Source organism: Panthera leo, chromosome E2 (assembly GCF_018350215.1).
Source record: "Panthera leo isolate Ple1 chromosome E2, P.leo_Ple1_pat1.1, whole genome shotgun sequence".
In the NCBI taxonomy this organism is placed as follows: Eukaryota; Metazoa; Chordata; class Mammalia; order Carnivora; family Felidae; genus Panthera; species Panthera leo.
In genome coordinates this window covers 50,577,028-50,593,175 of record NC_056693.1, presented here as the reverse complement: position 1 = coordinate 50,593,175, position 16,148 = coordinate 50,577,028, and the positions used below count along the sequence as shown (strand labels likewise).

Below are 16,148 nucleotides of genomic sequence, written 5' to 3'. Positions count from 1 at the left end.
GTGGAAAGCCGTGTGCGGCATAATAACTCTCCTCATGATCCCAAACAGCGGTGTTTGGAGCCTGATCCAGGAAGCTGCCACTGCCGTATTCTGTCATTCCCCTCTGTGTCCTTATGTGTGGGAAGATACTATTTCCCACCTCCATTGGTGTGAAAAATGATGATCCTCTCACATACAAAGGGTTGTATTTGCAAACAGGAACTGAGAAGCAGGAGTAGAAGGCTTCTTTGGGAAATGTATTTTTATTCCTAAGCAAGTATAAACTCATATTTATGTAAGGTAAAAATTAATAAATGGAGAAACAAATAATATAGGACAGGGATGTCTGTAGTCTGGAAGCACACCTTTTTCAAATGGTTCTAATTGCTCTTAAAATATTATTCTTCCAGGTGCAGAGCACTATTTGCTTTTCTGTGCTCCATACCCGTCACCGTCAAGGTAAGAGGGATGAAATGCTGCGTGTTTGCGCACTGTGCCTGGTTCATGAGTGATGCTTTAGGCTGCAAGGTAGTATTTTATGTCAGTCTCAGACTGCTGATAACCAGAGGTGTCGCCCGACTGGCCCTTGCGGTTCATATGAGTTCAAGATGCCCTCAGCAATAACCACCAGGGAACTTTGAAAAAAATGTTTAGAAGGTTCATTACTTACACGTCCTGGAAATTACATGACATGCCTAGAGCCACACAGCAAGGTCACAGCAGGAGGTGGGGAGAAGCACATGGGTCCAGTGTCCTGCTTCTCTTGGGGTCACGGTAGGGGCTTCACATCCTTAATTCCAACAAAGGTTCATTTGAACCCACGGAAAGCAGAATCTGAGAGTCAGGGACAACTTTTCTACTCATGTGCTTTGGGAAGGTCCTGCTCTCACCCTCCGCTGCTTGTGCAGGCCCTCGTCACACAACACATGAGGTGTCCTCCTGGCCCTCCCCCTTCTGCAGTTCCCTGACCACTGTAGATTCCCACAAGTCTGTCTGCACGGTGATGTCACGAAACACCATCCCAGTGGTACCTGGGGACTTACGTGGAGGCAGCCGGGGTCCTGCTTAATGGGCTTCCTCCTGTCTTGTCTCCTCGGGACCAATCCATCCTCCTCTCAGGAAGGAAATCTTTCATTCATGATCTTCACAGGAACAATATGACAACAAGGCTAATTTTACGTGTCAGTTTGGGCTAAGTGATACCCAGGTAGCTGGTAAAACATTATTTCTGGGTGTGTCTGTGAGTGTGTTTCTGGAAGAGATCAGCATTTGGACCTGTAGACAGAATAAAAAAGATTGCCATCACCAATATGGATGGGCATCACCCAGTCCATTGAGGACCCAATAGACCAAAAAGGTAGAAGAAGGACAGATTCGCTCTCAGTACTTGAGCTGGGATATCCCTCTTCTCCTGCCCTTGGACATTAGTGCCCCTGGTTCCCATATCTGCAGACTTGGGCTGGGACCATTGGATCTACTAGTCCTCATGCCTTTGGGTTGGACCAAACACCGTTGGCTTTCCTGAGTTTCTAGCTTGCACATGGCAGATCATGGGACTTCTCAAACTTTGTAATCACATGAGCAAATAGCTCATAATAAATATTCTGTATATCTGTAAGTTCTTGGTTAGGTTTGTCTAGAGAACCTGAATAATACCTAAAAGTGGTTTTAGAGAAAGGGAAATTTTTTTTTAGGTTTATTTATTTATTTTGAAAGAGAGTGCAGTTGGGGGAAGAGGCAGAGAGAGGGAGAGAGAGAATCCCAAGGAGGCTCTGCATTGACAGATGAGGGGCTTGAACTCATGAACCATGAGATCATGACCTGAGCTGAAATCAAGAGTTGGACACTCAAGATCATGACCTGAGCTGAAATCAAGAGTCCGTGACTAAACCGACTGAGCCCCCCCAGGCACTCCGAAGAAGTAAAATTTAGGGCTGAGTTTTCTGAATTGGTTCTGGGGTTTCTGGAGTTGGCTCTCTAATCTAATTAGATTTAGAGATGCTAATGATTCTGTTTGCAGCAGTAAAGAGAGCTCTGGTCGTCCATGGTGTGAGCCCTTGATAGCAATATGCAAAAGACGTGCATTGGATCCTCCTCATCAAGGAGTTAAGAGACTCTGTATGTAATACTTGGAAACCTTTTTGGCAAACAGGGGAATATAAATGACATTGGTTCCTTTTTCCTAATGTGGCTGGACGAAGTGGTGAAAGAAATGGATGAGCTCAGAGATTTGATCTGATTTCTCAGCTGAAACACCACATAAATGACCCAAGAGCTTCTATATGTGCCTTGAAGGCGATGCCATACACACAGGGCTGAAATTGCTGCAAATCAAGCACAGGACCCCATCCTGCAACTGGCTGAGTTACAACACAGATTGAACTCCTAGCCTCTCAGGGCGTCTGTTATTAAAGTGAGAGCAATGACTGGGAAAGAATGAGAGCCTGTTATTTGGAATGGGCACATGTGGGAAGATCCTGATGAAGCTGGGGACGCTGAGCCTCTCAATTCTAATGAGTCTTTCATGCCGGTGGAAGGGGCCTCTCCACTCTCAGTGGTATCAGCCTTTCCACCCCCATCTCTGGGATGGAGACAGGGAAAGTTAAAGTAGGACAAAGCAGACTGTTCTTCCTGAGATTCAACTACTTTTCTAGAATAAAGGTCCCGGTATTAGTCCCTTTGGTGGATTTCCAGAATTTTGAAAATCCTGATTTTGTTCCTCATGCTAGTGATCTCATTCTTTTATGGAGAAGAGGAATTTTGAATGTTCTTACCCCACTCTTCTTGCCGATGTCACCTAGGGTCATGTCATGAAGCTATTAAAAGCATGACCGCAGCCCTTTTCTTTGTTTTTCTAACAGTTAGGTGTTGTCCAACCATAGGTTACAGCTGTCCATAGTATTCACTTTGCTGAAAAGTGGCAGATGGTTTTGCTTGTGAAAAAGGCAAAAAAAAAAAAAATTCATAATGTTTCCTTTTTAACAGCAGCATACAATAATCCCCAGCTGTTCAACGTTTGTCACATTTTGCAAAGAACCTATAACCATCAAGTAGGATTTATCTTCTGTATTTTTAGGTGGACATACCTCAATTTGTAGAGGTTTTCTATTTTCCTTTTGGTAATATTTACATAATGCTTTTTAAATTTTTTTAATGTTTATTTTTAAGAGAAAAAGAGACACACACAGAGTTTGAGTGGGGGAGGGGCAGAGAGAGAGAGAGAGAGAGAGAGAGAGAGAGAGAGAGACACAGAATATGAAGCAGGCTCCAGACTCTGAGCTGTCAGCACATAGCCTGATGGGGGGCTCAAACCCATGAGCTGTGAGGTCATGACCTGAGCTGAAGTTGGTCGCTTAACCAACTGATCCACCCAGGTGCCCCTATAATGGTTTTTGTTTTTGTTTTTGTTTTTGTTTTATAAATAACTCTAACTGATATTTTCCTCACTTTAATTTTTTCCTCAAGGGTTAGTGTAGAAATGAATCAAATTCTCACTTAATTCCATGATTTTCGTGACATTTCTGTTATCTCAAGAATGCCTCTTGTCACCATGACCCCTAAAGGGGAAATCTCTCTGTGAATCATATGACTGGAATTAATCTTTTAGCATCTCAAAATAACTCTGAATGTTCCCGTTCATCTTTACTTCAAAATATTGGCTCAGTGTGTGCATGTATATTTATTTATGTGCAAGCCGAGTAAACCTAGCCTTTTTGTGATCTGGAATTTTCATGACTTTTGAATGTTCTTATCATGTGGTCTTGGAACCCAACTGATGGAAGTGAGTTTATTTATAAAGAAAATATTATTTGAAACTGCTTGAAAATAGGCGATACAGAATTGCATAACATTGTGACTTTTCAAGAACCTTTTTCACAAAATATCTGAGAAATATCTCTTTTTTCCGCTGTGTATTCGCTTTCATGGTCTATAAATATTACTAGGAACATGATTTTGGGGAAAAAACTGTTTTTCATGTATCAGCGTTGAGTGAAACTGATCTTTCTCTACAGTTTAGCCTTGTGGTCCTTTTTGAATTTTCAGTGATTAATAATGTTGAAAAATATCAACATTCGTCTGAAAGTTAAGAACACGTCAGAAGGCCGATAGCCCCTTCAAAGTCCCCTGAGAGGAGGAGAAGAGAGGAGTGATTGAACTGGATGGAGAAACCAGTCTTCAGTAATGGTGATTAGAATATCTTTTATAGATTTTATGGAAACACATGATTATCTTAGATCGTTTCCAGGGTTTTAAGAGCTGCTTATACAGCTGAAGCATCCAGAAGCTCGGGTGTAGTTGGATGTGGACCCCAGTGTTGTCTTCTTACTGTTAGATAATACATGATGGAACTGAGGGAGGAAAGAAATGGGGGGATGGGAGAGCTCCTGCTTACCTGGACAGCAGGACATGAGCTTCCCTCTCTCTAGACCTGGAAGATACTTAAAGCAGATTCTCTCACTTGCATGGGTGTTTCCATAACTTCTTCAGAGCTCCCCCACCTGTAAGTCTGCTGATTGCACTCAGTGGCAGTTTGGGTGATGTTTTCTGTGATATGATTGCCACTCCTCTCTCCACCTCTAGTTTTCAGGGCCTTCAAACCACACAGACTCTCTGCTGGAGTTCTGTCTTCTTTCCAGGTTTAGTTGTTCAGGTGTCAAAATAGGTCCAGGAGGTCCAGGCTGAGTTTTAGTATCTCAAGGGTCGTAAAACATCACCTGCTCTATGTCCCTGCTCAGTAAAAGTCCAGGGCAATTCCTGTTGTTCTGCTTTATTTAAAACTTTATTTTTTATTACTAAAAAAATGTTAGGGGCTCCTGGTTAAGCGTCCAACTTTGGCTCAGGTCATGATCTCGCAGTTTTTGAATTTGAACCCAGGGTCGAGCTCTGTGCTGACATCTCAGAGCCTGAAGCCTGCTTCAGATTCTGTGTCTCCCTCCCTCTCTGTCCCTCTCCTACTCACACTCTGTCTCTGTCTCTGTCTCTCTCAAAAATAAACATACGTTAAAAAAAAAATGTTCTGTAGACCTCTACGTTTCAATGGCAAGAGTCAGATTCCATTTTACCATTTTCACCCCTTCCGGGAAGCATGAAGCAAGCTTTCCTTTGGGCTCCATTGGAAGCTCACCTTCTACCCTCAAGATTCCTCCCCTTACACGCACACAGAAGCTTACACCAACTCACACACCCTGTCCTCCTGTGTGTTGCGGGGGGTGGGTGTGTGTGGGACAAATGGCACCAGTTTCTCTGAAGAAATCATCTTCATAAAATTCTCTCTACAACTAAAATTCCTGAGGCACCTGGGTGGCTCAGTCAGTTCAGTGTCTAGCTCAAGTCATGATCTCGCCGTTCATGAGTTTGAGCCCTGCGTCAGGCTCTCTGCTGTCAGCGTGGAGCCCGCTTCAGATCCTCTGTCCTCCTCTCTGCATCTCCTCCACACACCTTCCCTCTCTCTCAAAAATAAACATTTAAAAAAATTGAATAAAAAGATAAAACTCCTAACCATTTTCTACCCTCCAGCCAAGTGAATATCAGTTGGTAGCATTTCCTTTTGATATCTACATCGTGATCTGACTCCTAACACTTCATTACGCTGTATCTTTTATATCTGTGTGTCTCAGCCAAAAATTTCAATGCTCCTTTGCAGGAGCTTAAAGTCAGAATATCTACTTAATTGTATTTATTTGGGCTGGGAAAGATTTCCAAACATGCATGCCCTAGCAGAGCAAAACTGGTCTTGGGTCCATCATTGAATTTGAAAATGTATTTATGAGTTGGGGCCATTAAACCAATCAATCAACTCATCAAAGACTATCTTCCTACACTAACTCCTTCTAAACACAAGTAGCAAATTAAAACTGGTTCTTTTCTGTATCTTTTTCACAGTTTAAATCAATAATTTCAAGAGCAGGCTCGCTTTGGCTGCACGTGTACTAAAATTGGAACAATTCAGAAAGATTAGCATGGCCCCTCAGCAAGGATGATGTGCAGATCCATGGAGAATAATTTCAGGAGCTAAATCAGGTATCAATTTTTACCTATGTTCAAATAAGGAACGTTGTCTTCTTGGCATCTTTTTCATTCCAATCTTATTTTCCGCACTCACCAACAGACCCTCTTCTGGTGCTCTGCCCCAGCTTGGAGGTTGCTAATCACTGGGGTGAGATTCAGAGCAAGACTGAAACCAAATGATCTGCAGTCTCTGTGTACCCTTGAGAATCATTTTCTCCACAGCACCTTCGTGCTTGGTGGAAAAGGCAGACTTCATTAGCGTAAGTCACGAATAACACAACGGAATAGTACTTTCCAGACTTCAGTGACACTACAGGATTCAACTAAGAAGCTCGTTTTGTCTGCGATAACTTAAGCCAGGAAAGACTTTCTTATCTATTTGGCCTTTTCCTATTTTCCCCTCAATCTAAGCTAATTTATCTTAAGGCACTGTCACCAGTGGTCCTCACTCATGTAAGGCAAGTACAGTTGTTCAAATGGGTAAGCTGTGTTGGATACAGTAAAATATCTTCGTAACTCACAAAAAGTCTAGACAAATGAGAAGAGATCTCCCAGATAAGACTTCCAGGAATCACACTGGCTCACTTCTCCCTTAATAAGAGAACCCAATATGTAGCCGTGTCGATTGTCAGTAATGGTTTTCCCTGCCTTATTGCCATCTAGGTACAAGCTCTAATAATATGTTCTTTTTGAGATGTAAGGAGAAATTCTGTGTGGTAACTGTGAAAAGAACAAATACCTTAAATGGGAAAGTTTATATCCTCATTTGGGAAGCGATAACAAATACCAACATAGAAGATTCAAGACGATCATGGGTACCTTAGTATTCCCTATAGCGCTAGTTATGATGGCAAAGAAATTGATAGCCTAAAAGTCTAGCAGAAGGTTATTGTACAACCACAGCACCAAAATCCTCCGCCACCATGCATTCCCGTCACGATTTTCAAGGGAATGTGTCTCGCTGTTTACATGCTGTGCAAGAATGAAGTATATTTTTCCATGTGATGGAAAATTATACAGCCTTAAATATTGTTTCTGAAGATTACTAATAACATGGGGAAATGTTTATGGCCTTATGTTCACCAAAAAGCATGATGTCCGCTTGTACAAAATGCCACTAAGTGCATAGAAGAAATCTTATTTTTTTTTAGTACTACTTTTTTTTAAATTTTGTTTAACATTTATTCATTTTTGAAAGGCAGAGAGAGACAGAGCGCGCATGGGGGAGGGGCAGCGAGAGGGAGACACAGAAACAGAAGCAGGCTCCAGGCTCCGAGCCATCAGCACAGAGCCCGACTCGGGGCTCGAACTCATGGACCGCGAGATCATGACCTGAGCCAAAGTCGGCCACTTAACCGACTGAGCCACCCAGGCGCCCCCATAGAAGAAATCTTAAAAAGAAATACATGAGAATGCGAAACCCTGCTTTCACACGAGTGGTCAGGATACGTGCATACCTCGCCCCTCTTCTTAAGTATAGCTGAAGGTTTGTACAGGGGAAAAAGTACCACCTTTGTAGTGGAAATACACTTCTAACTTGTATTTCTAAGAATAAATACAAGCACAGTAGAGACTTTAAGTAAAAGGAGGGCTGGGGAGGCTTCCTTGGCTTTGGCATTTAGAAGGTAATTGAAGAACTTAGCCAGAACATTTTCAATGAAGGTGATGGGGGGAGAAGTCACTTGGCCGGAGATTAAAATTTTAAATGGGAAGCTAAATGTGTTAGCGAATTTAAACCCTATTTCCAAACCACTTGGCTATGAAAGGGATGGAAAAAGATAAAGGAGTAGCTCAAGAGGGACATTAGGTTAGAAACGGGCTATATCTATACGTTTAATGGGAGATACCAGAGGATATTTAGGGCTGCATGGGAGTCCGTAGAAAAGCAAACGTTTTGAATATAGGTTAAAAGCCTCAATTTTCTCTGGGAAGGAAGAGAAGTTATCAGCAGAGAAAAGTGGCTGGTGGCAGGTTTTGAGAAGAGGTTAACAAAGAATTAAAGTCGTTGCTGTGGTGTTTTTTTTCCCTGCACCAGTAGTTGACCAGTGGGCATGACAGTATTGCTCAGCCGCGTTAGAGCCCAGATGCCACTGTGTTCCTGGAACGCGTGACGACACCAATCTGCTCAAATGTGTGATTTCATCTAACAGTCTGCAGGGGGCTGGGATGGAGCAGAAGAGGTGAATAACGGGACCGATGCGGAATGGAGAGATTAGAAGTTTGGGTGGGAAAGGAGGACCCAAATTATAACTCCTTTGCAACCTCAGGGACGTGGGGGCTGAGGAGCCCGCGCTGGGAATTAGGGCTTGTAAAGGAGTGGAGGTGTAGCCCCCAGATCAGGAAGCGGACAGGGTCCTCGAGGGCGGCCTGAGGCACTCAAGCCATTGTGTCATCTTGTGTCTCTTCCTTGCGGATGGGTCTGGCTCATCGTGCTTTCATCGGCAGGGTTTTTATCGTAAACGTGACCTAACCAGGGAATATTTTCCAGGCTCACTTTCTTGTATTTATTTTTCTTTAATTGCACAGAGTGTTGTGAATAGTCATAGAAGCAACAGCGAATAGCGTCTGTCACGGAGAAATGAGCGGTCCTTGGCCACAGCACATAAAGCTGCTCCGTGGAGCTGGGGAGCGTGCCCTGTGGTCTGTGCAGGTAAAGGGGGCTTCCAGAAAGAAAGAGCACCCCGAGGCTCTTCCTAGGCAGCTAAACTCTCCTTGCTGGAGTATCATCCCTGATAATCAGATTTTGTGTCACCCGTGAGCTAAATTATGTGTGAAGGCTGAAAGTTGAAAATTCCCTCTCTCATTGGAGGAAATAAGATAGAAGGTTAGTGTCTTTTTAAAAAAAATTGTAAATATATATAAATATATATATGTATATATTTTTCTCATTAGTGTGATAACAAAAATTCACATACACTGTCATTTTGTACGTTCCGATTGCATTAGAGATCAGACATGATTTTTCTTCTGTGCCATCAAGAACATTATTTTTAATCATTGCTGCCACAGCATGTCTGAGGCTGTCTGGTTCTTTTTAATCACATAATCAAAGGAATGTAGTGGGTTCATCATGAGCATCTATAAGACAGTGTCCACATAGACTATGGGATAGTTTATGGCCTCAAAGTAGGAGAGGGACTAATATAGCCTATATAATGATTAATATTATAGATCAGTTCTTCCATATCTACTTCAGGGCTCCTTTGCATTTATTCCGTGTAATAATTAATAATAGGCCCCGTGGGCTTTAAACATTAGCCATGTCCTGTGAATAAATAATAAATGTATCATAAACAAGCAGGGAGAAAAGGAAATACCGTGCACACTTTAACATACTCAATTCAGTATCTGTACTGAATTTCCCATAAATGGGTAGAATGCGTCTTAGAAAATACCCCTAAAATCAAGTACTTATTAAGACAGGTTCACACTGATGATGGTACAGATATTGAGCATGTAATCTGTGCCTCGTACTGTTGCAGGTGCTCTCTCTGTATTATCTCACTTAATCTTTGGCTCAGTCCCATCAGATAAATATTACTATCGTCACAATTGTAAAGGAAAATAACCTGAGAGGTAAACTCCCATGCTAGAGATTATATACCCACCACCACCTGACCATCCCTGCCCTCTACAAGACTCTATATGCCATTATTTGTTATACTTATGATAAGGTAGAGTTCTTAACTTTGTTGGTTTCCAAGAACGATCAGATTTTTTGCCCCATTTATCTAGTGGGATTCGTTATTGTTGCTTTCCAACACTGTGTCATTACACTGATCTTCTTTTATATCTAGGGGTAGACTGTTTTAAAAGCTGAATTGATGCAGGCAGTAAAATCTAATGACCGTGTGTCAGCGTCATTAGTGGAATGACGAAGTTAACCTGATGCGTCTCTTAATATAGAACAAGAGTCTGTACCAAAATTTGTTAATGCGAAATATTAAAAATCCTAACCATTAATACATTCTAACATTGACCGTAAAATGGTATGGCGTCGTGTTTGGTTCTGGTTTTTCCTATCTGAAACATCTTGTCTTTGAAGGTTCCTTGAATTTTAAGGTACACCAATATAATGAAATGCAAACATCATTTTCCATGCACCATTGAACCTAGCAGTTGGAATTTTTAAAATGCATTTGTAAGGAGAAACTTAAAGAAGGATGTGTTTTCGTTTATTTTTATTAAAATTCTGCATGCTTACCTAAGTGACTCTCCTGAGCAGCGCATGGCAACTACATAGCAACGTAGGCTTTAAAGAAGTTTTGCAAGTTCAAATTAAATACCATTTCACACAGGCTAATGGAGTCTTTAGCAAAATTCTCCAGTGGTGGGGGGAGAAAGGCAATAAAGTTTGTCTAAACTGGAGAATAGCTGATTGGACCTTGAAAGTCAGAACTGGCCCATTATTGGAAAACATTGAATGACTTTTCCTGTCAAATTTTCTGAATTACCCTGGACCCTTTCCTGACCTAACCCAGCACGTATGTGTTTCTGTTAGCAGCTCCCCCCACCAGGATTCCCCAGTACAGCTAACTAGTCTGCATTTATCCTAAGAGGGGAAAAGCTGTCTAAAAAGGAGACTTTTCTCCAGAGTCATTTCAATAGGGCCATGACTTTTTGTGTGGTCTCATCTGCTCATCTCGTCTCATCCAAAAATACAGCCATCCCTTAACTCTCTGTGACCCAATGGTTACTCTCACAGTGGTACTTTTCCCTGATATGGTAGAGTTCAGGCGATCTTTCAGGAGACATCTAGATGTTCGATATCTCCTGTGTCCTTGCCCATGCTTCCTGAGCGAATTGGTTACTGCAAAGGCTTCTCAGTTCTGCTTCCTGACTACACCACTAGCCGGGTATTCAAGTGACCGGGGTTTAGATTCTAGATCTGTCGTTGTCACTTGTAGGATTTGGAGTAAATCACTTAATTTCCATGAACTTCGTTGCTCAGATCAAAGTAGTGTATAATTAAGAATGATTGTGAGGATTACAACAGATATTGTGAGTGAAGTTTATTTGTTGAGACATTGTAATATAATTACATATAATTAGGGAGGCTATAAAATAAACCCAAATGTGAAAGGGTGGAAACGTGAAGTGGCGGTAATGGGAGAAACATATTGAGAGGAAAAGAAATTGACAAGGTAAAAGTGAAAAACAATGAGGTCTGTCATAAGGCTGTTGTAACCAATCCTATCTTTTAAAATAATGTGTTGTGCCATAGTTTGCTTTCATTGCAGAATGAAAATTCAGAATTAGAATATTATGCTGTATAAGCTTTGGCACCCTGGAATCGATACGTCTTTCACCTTCAAGTCAGTGAGAATTTATTCTTTTTTAAACAATTTTTTTTTAATTTTTTTTTTTATTTATTTATTTTTGGGACAGAGAGAGACAGAGCATGAACGGGGAAGGGTCAGAGAGAGAGGGAGACACAGAATCGGAAGCAGGCTCCAGGCTCCGAGCCATCAGCCCAGAGCCTGACGTGGGGCTCGAACTCACGGACCGTGAGATCGTGACCTGGCTGAAGTCGGACGCTTAACCGACTGCGCCACCCAGGCGCCCCAGTGAGAATTTATTCTTCAGAGCGGTCCATACTTAGCAGAAATAAAATTACAACCTACCTCCAGTGAAAACATTAAAAAATGTAATAGCTGTAATTCTTATGATAATAATGAAGCCTCACATGTATGGGCAAGAAATACTATTCAAGAAATTACTCTGTCGGACGTTCTAACCATTGTACATGCATCGCCTCGTTTAATCATGATACCAACTTTACGGTGTTGGTCATGTCAATAGCACCACGACACAACTGGAGCTCATTGACTGTACATGACTCGTCCACAGTCACAAGACAAATACGTAGCAAAACCAGGATGGGAACCTCCCTCCTTAGCTGCACAGTACATGTCAGCAGTCACTAGAAGGGCTCCCTCCCTCTTTCCCCTTCTGGCCACTGGTGTGCAAGGACGGAGCTGGCTCTAGCGTCTTGCAAGCCTCCATTGTTAAGTCGTGAGCAATTTTGTGAGATCATTGTTAAACACAGTTCCTCTTAAACTGACCACAGTGGAAACATTTATAGCACAGAAATTGGCAAATATTACAGGTCAGAGACACCCCCCTCCCAGCCACCAGGGCCAGGTGTTAAACATTTACCATCATACCACTGAATTAAAGTTGGAGATGTTCTTCTAGCTTCCATTTATGGCTAATTTTAAATGCCTTTTAAATTCCCTCAAAAGCAAAAGGGAAAACGAATCAAAATGAACCATAAAATAACAGTCAGATTTCCATCAGGCAGTTTGTGTTACACCATGTTGATGTTTGATATCCTTTGTAAAAATAGGGCAGTTTTTAATGTTGAAAGTTAAAGAGTTTCATCTTCGGGAATTTTCTCTCAGTACAACTGATTACTTCCAATGAATGGGACTATTCCTACTTTGTGTGTAGAAAGAGATGTAGTACTTTACTTTTACAGTATTGTAAAGAAAGAAAAAGGTTTTATCACAAAAGTTACTGAATGCTATATGAATAGGAAATGCATTGATTAAATTTTCTCTCGTGCACAATGAATGTCTCATCCCTAGATGTTTTCATCCACCCCAGGTAAATGCCAGCATATCCAAAACCAATTCAAAATGATGTCTGTTTTTCCTTCTAAATTAAATAAATATTTACAATTGAAAGTAGCACAATGATTTTACTTTCGGCTAAAATTATTCTCTTTATGGATTAGATTTGTCACAAACATAAGGTGATTTGTACCTGATTTAAGTAAATCTCAAATACAAGTTCTATGCGTTTATTAATCTACCTTCATGATTTTAACTTTACTGATTTAATAAATGCACAAATAGAATGATTCTGGAGGAATTTTAACTAGAGTATCAAAATATCCAGTCTAAGAAATTACCCGTACAATTATGATATTTTAACTCATTAATATCAATTTGGTTCAGAAACACTTGCCAAGAAAATTATAATTATACTTACAAATTGGTGTTTTTTTCATTTACCTCACTTAAGAACTATGCCTTAACGTTATGGTGTTCATGGTATTTGAACACCTCGGGGAAAATGTTCTGGTCATCACTGACAAAGTGTTTAATAAACTGACCCATTTCTTCTCTGAACACATGCATTTTTCACTCACCAATATATGAAGAGGCTTATCATTTTTGTACCTTTCCGTAATGTTTAACACTTGCCTGAAAGAATCATAATATTATTTTACAAATGATGTCCATCCTAGAAATGTTACATGAACAAATTTCACCACTCATCCAAAAGTCGATCCAAAGCTATAAGAATCCTCTTGGGACTATGTCCATGTCTTTGTGAGAACCTCATAATATTATTCATATTTCACTTTGGTGAGCCTTTCCGTCTCTTCTGTTAGAGGATAAGCCCCTGCAGTATATAAAAAAGGGTTGGTCATTTCCTATAAATGTTACGATAAAGCCATTTGTTATTTTTTTCTTTTAAGATTTTATTTAAATTCAAGTTAGTTAACATATAGCGTATTGGTTTCAGGAGTTGAATTCAGTGATTCGTCCCAAAGCTCGTCCGAGCAAGTGTCCTTCTAAATGGACACTGTCCTTATTAATCACCCGTTTAGCTCATCCCTTGCCCACCACCCCTCCAGCAATCATCAGTTTGTTCTCTGTATTTAAGAGTCTCCTATGGTTTGTCTCCTTCTCTGTTTTTATCTTATCCTATTTTTTCTTCCCTTCTCCTATATCCATCTATTTTGTCTCTTAATTGCCACATATGAGTGAAATCATATTTGTCTTTCTTTGACTGACTTATTTCACTTAGCATAATACACTCTAGTTCCATCCATGCCATTGCAGATGGCAAGACTTCATTCTTTTTGATGGCTGAGTAATATTTCATCGTGTGTGTGTGTGTGTGTGTGTGTGTGTGTGTGTATGGCACATCTTCTTTATCCATTCATCATTAAATGGACATTTGGACTCTTTCCATAATTTGGCCATTTTTGATGGTAAGTTATAAACATTGGGGTGCATGTGCCCCTTTGAATCAGTATTTTTGTATCCTTTGGATAAATACCTAGTAGTACAATTGCCAGGTTGGAAGGTAGTTCCTTTTTTTAACTTTTTGAGGAACCTCCACTCTGTTTTCCAGAGTGGCTGTACCAGTCCACACTCCCACCAACAGTGTAAGAGGGTTCCCCTTTCTCCACGCCCTCACCCCTCAACAACATCTTTTGTTTCCTGAGTTGTTAATTTTATCCATTCTGACAGGTGTGTGGTGCTATTTCATTGTAGTTTTGATTTGTATTTCCCTGATGATAAGTGATGCTGAGCATCTTTTCATGTGTCTGTTAGCCATCTGGTTATCTTCTTTCAAAAAGTGTCTGTTCATGTCTTTTGCCCATTTCTTCACAGGATTACTTGCTTTTTGGGTGTTGAATTTGGTAAAATCTTTATAGATTTTGGATACTAACCCTTTATGTCCTATGCCATTTGCAAATTGAGGTCAAAGAGGTTGCTGTCTGCATTCTTCTCTGGGATTTTGATGGTTTCCTGTCTCACATTTAGATCTTTCATCCATTTTGAATTTATTTTTGTGTATGGTGTAAGAAAGTGGTCCACTTTCATTCTTCTGCAAATTGCTATCTAGGTTTTCCAACATCATATGCTCAAGAAACTGTCTTTTTTCCATTGGATATCTTTCCTGCTTCATTGAAGATTAGTTGACCATATATTTGTGGGTCTATTTCTGGCTTCTCTAGTCTGTCCCATTGATCTGTATGGCTCTTTTTGTGTAAGTACCATACTGTCTTGATGATTATAGCTTTAATACAGCATGAAGTCCAGAATTGTGATGCCTCCTGCTTTTCTTTTTCAACCTTACTTTGGCTATTTGGGGTCTTTTCTGGTTCCATACATATTTTGGGATTGTTTGTTCTAGCTCTGTGAAAAATGCTTGTGTTATTTTGATAGGGATTGTGTTGAATGTGTAGACTGCTTTGGGTACTACAGACATTTTAGCAATATTTGCTCTTTCAGCCCATGAGCATGGAATGTTTTTCCATTTCTTTGTGTCTGGTTCAGTTTATTTCATAAATGCTCTATAGTTTTCAGAGTACAGATCTTTCACCCCTTTGGTTAGGTTTATTCATAGGTATCTTATGGGTTTTGGTGCAATTGTAAGTGGGATTGATTCCTTGATTTCTTTCTCTGCTGCTCCATTATTGATGCATAGAAATGCAACAGATTTCTGTATGTTGATTTCTTATCCTGTGGATTTGCTGAATTTATGTATCCGTTCTACAATTTTTTGGTGGAGTCTTTTAGGTTTTCTGCATATAATATCATGTTGTCTGTGAAGAGTGAAAGTTTGACTTCTTACTTGCTGGTTTGGATGCCTTTTATTTCTTTTTGTTGTCTGATTGCTGAGGCTAGGACTTCCAGCGCTATGTGGAATAAAAGTAGTGAGAGTGGACATCCCTGTTGAATTCCTGACCTTAGGGAAAACGCTCTCAGTTTTTCCCAATTAAGTATGATATTAGCTATGGGTCTTTCATATATGGCCTTTATGATGTTGAGGTTTCCTTCTGTCCCTACTTCGTTGAGGGTTTTTATTAAGAAAGGATGCTGTATTTTGTCAAATGCCTTTTCTGCATCTATTGAGAAGATGACGTGGTTCTTACCCTTTCTTTTATTCATGTGGTGTATCACATTGATTGATTTGTGGATATTAAACAACCCCTGCAGCCCAGAAATAAATCTCACTTGATTATGTTGAATAATTCTTTTAATGTACTTTTGGATTCGATTTGCTAGTATCTTGTTGAGAATTTTTGCATCCATGTTCATCAGGGATATTGGTCTGTAATAATAGTAGGGGACTTTAACACCCCACTTGAGCAATGGACAGATCATCTAAGCAGAAGGTCAACTGGGAAACAATGGTTTTGAATGACATACTGGACCAAATGGATATAACAGATCTATTCACAGAATTTCATCCTAAAGCAGCAGAATACACATTCTTTTCGAGTGCACACAGAACATTTGCCAGAATGGATCATATGGGTCACAGATTGGGCCTTAAGCAGTACAAAAATATTGAGATCATACCATGCATATTTTCAGACTATAATGCTATGAAACTTGAAATCAACCACA

At 40.4% G+C, this 16,148-nt stretch overlaps 1 long non-coding RNA gene and 1 pseudogene across 2 annotated transcripts in view; both read left to right on the top strand.

The window, feature by feature from the left end:
- Positions 1-8,162, top strand: part of LOC122208985 — a 38,804-nt gene extending 30,642 nt beyond the window's left edge. For both annotated transcript variants that reach the window (XR_006197386.1, XR_006197388.1), the window contains exons 2-4: positions 390-438; positions 5,863-6,000; positions 8,024-8,162. This is a non-coding gene — a long non-coding RNA (uncharacterized LOC122208985). The remainder of the gene's footprint in view (positions 1-389; positions 439-5,862; positions 6,001-8,023) is intronic.
- Positions 5,888-5,986, top strand: LOC122209278 (annotated as a pseudogene).
- Positions 8,163-16,148: the final 7,986 nt, after the last annotated feature.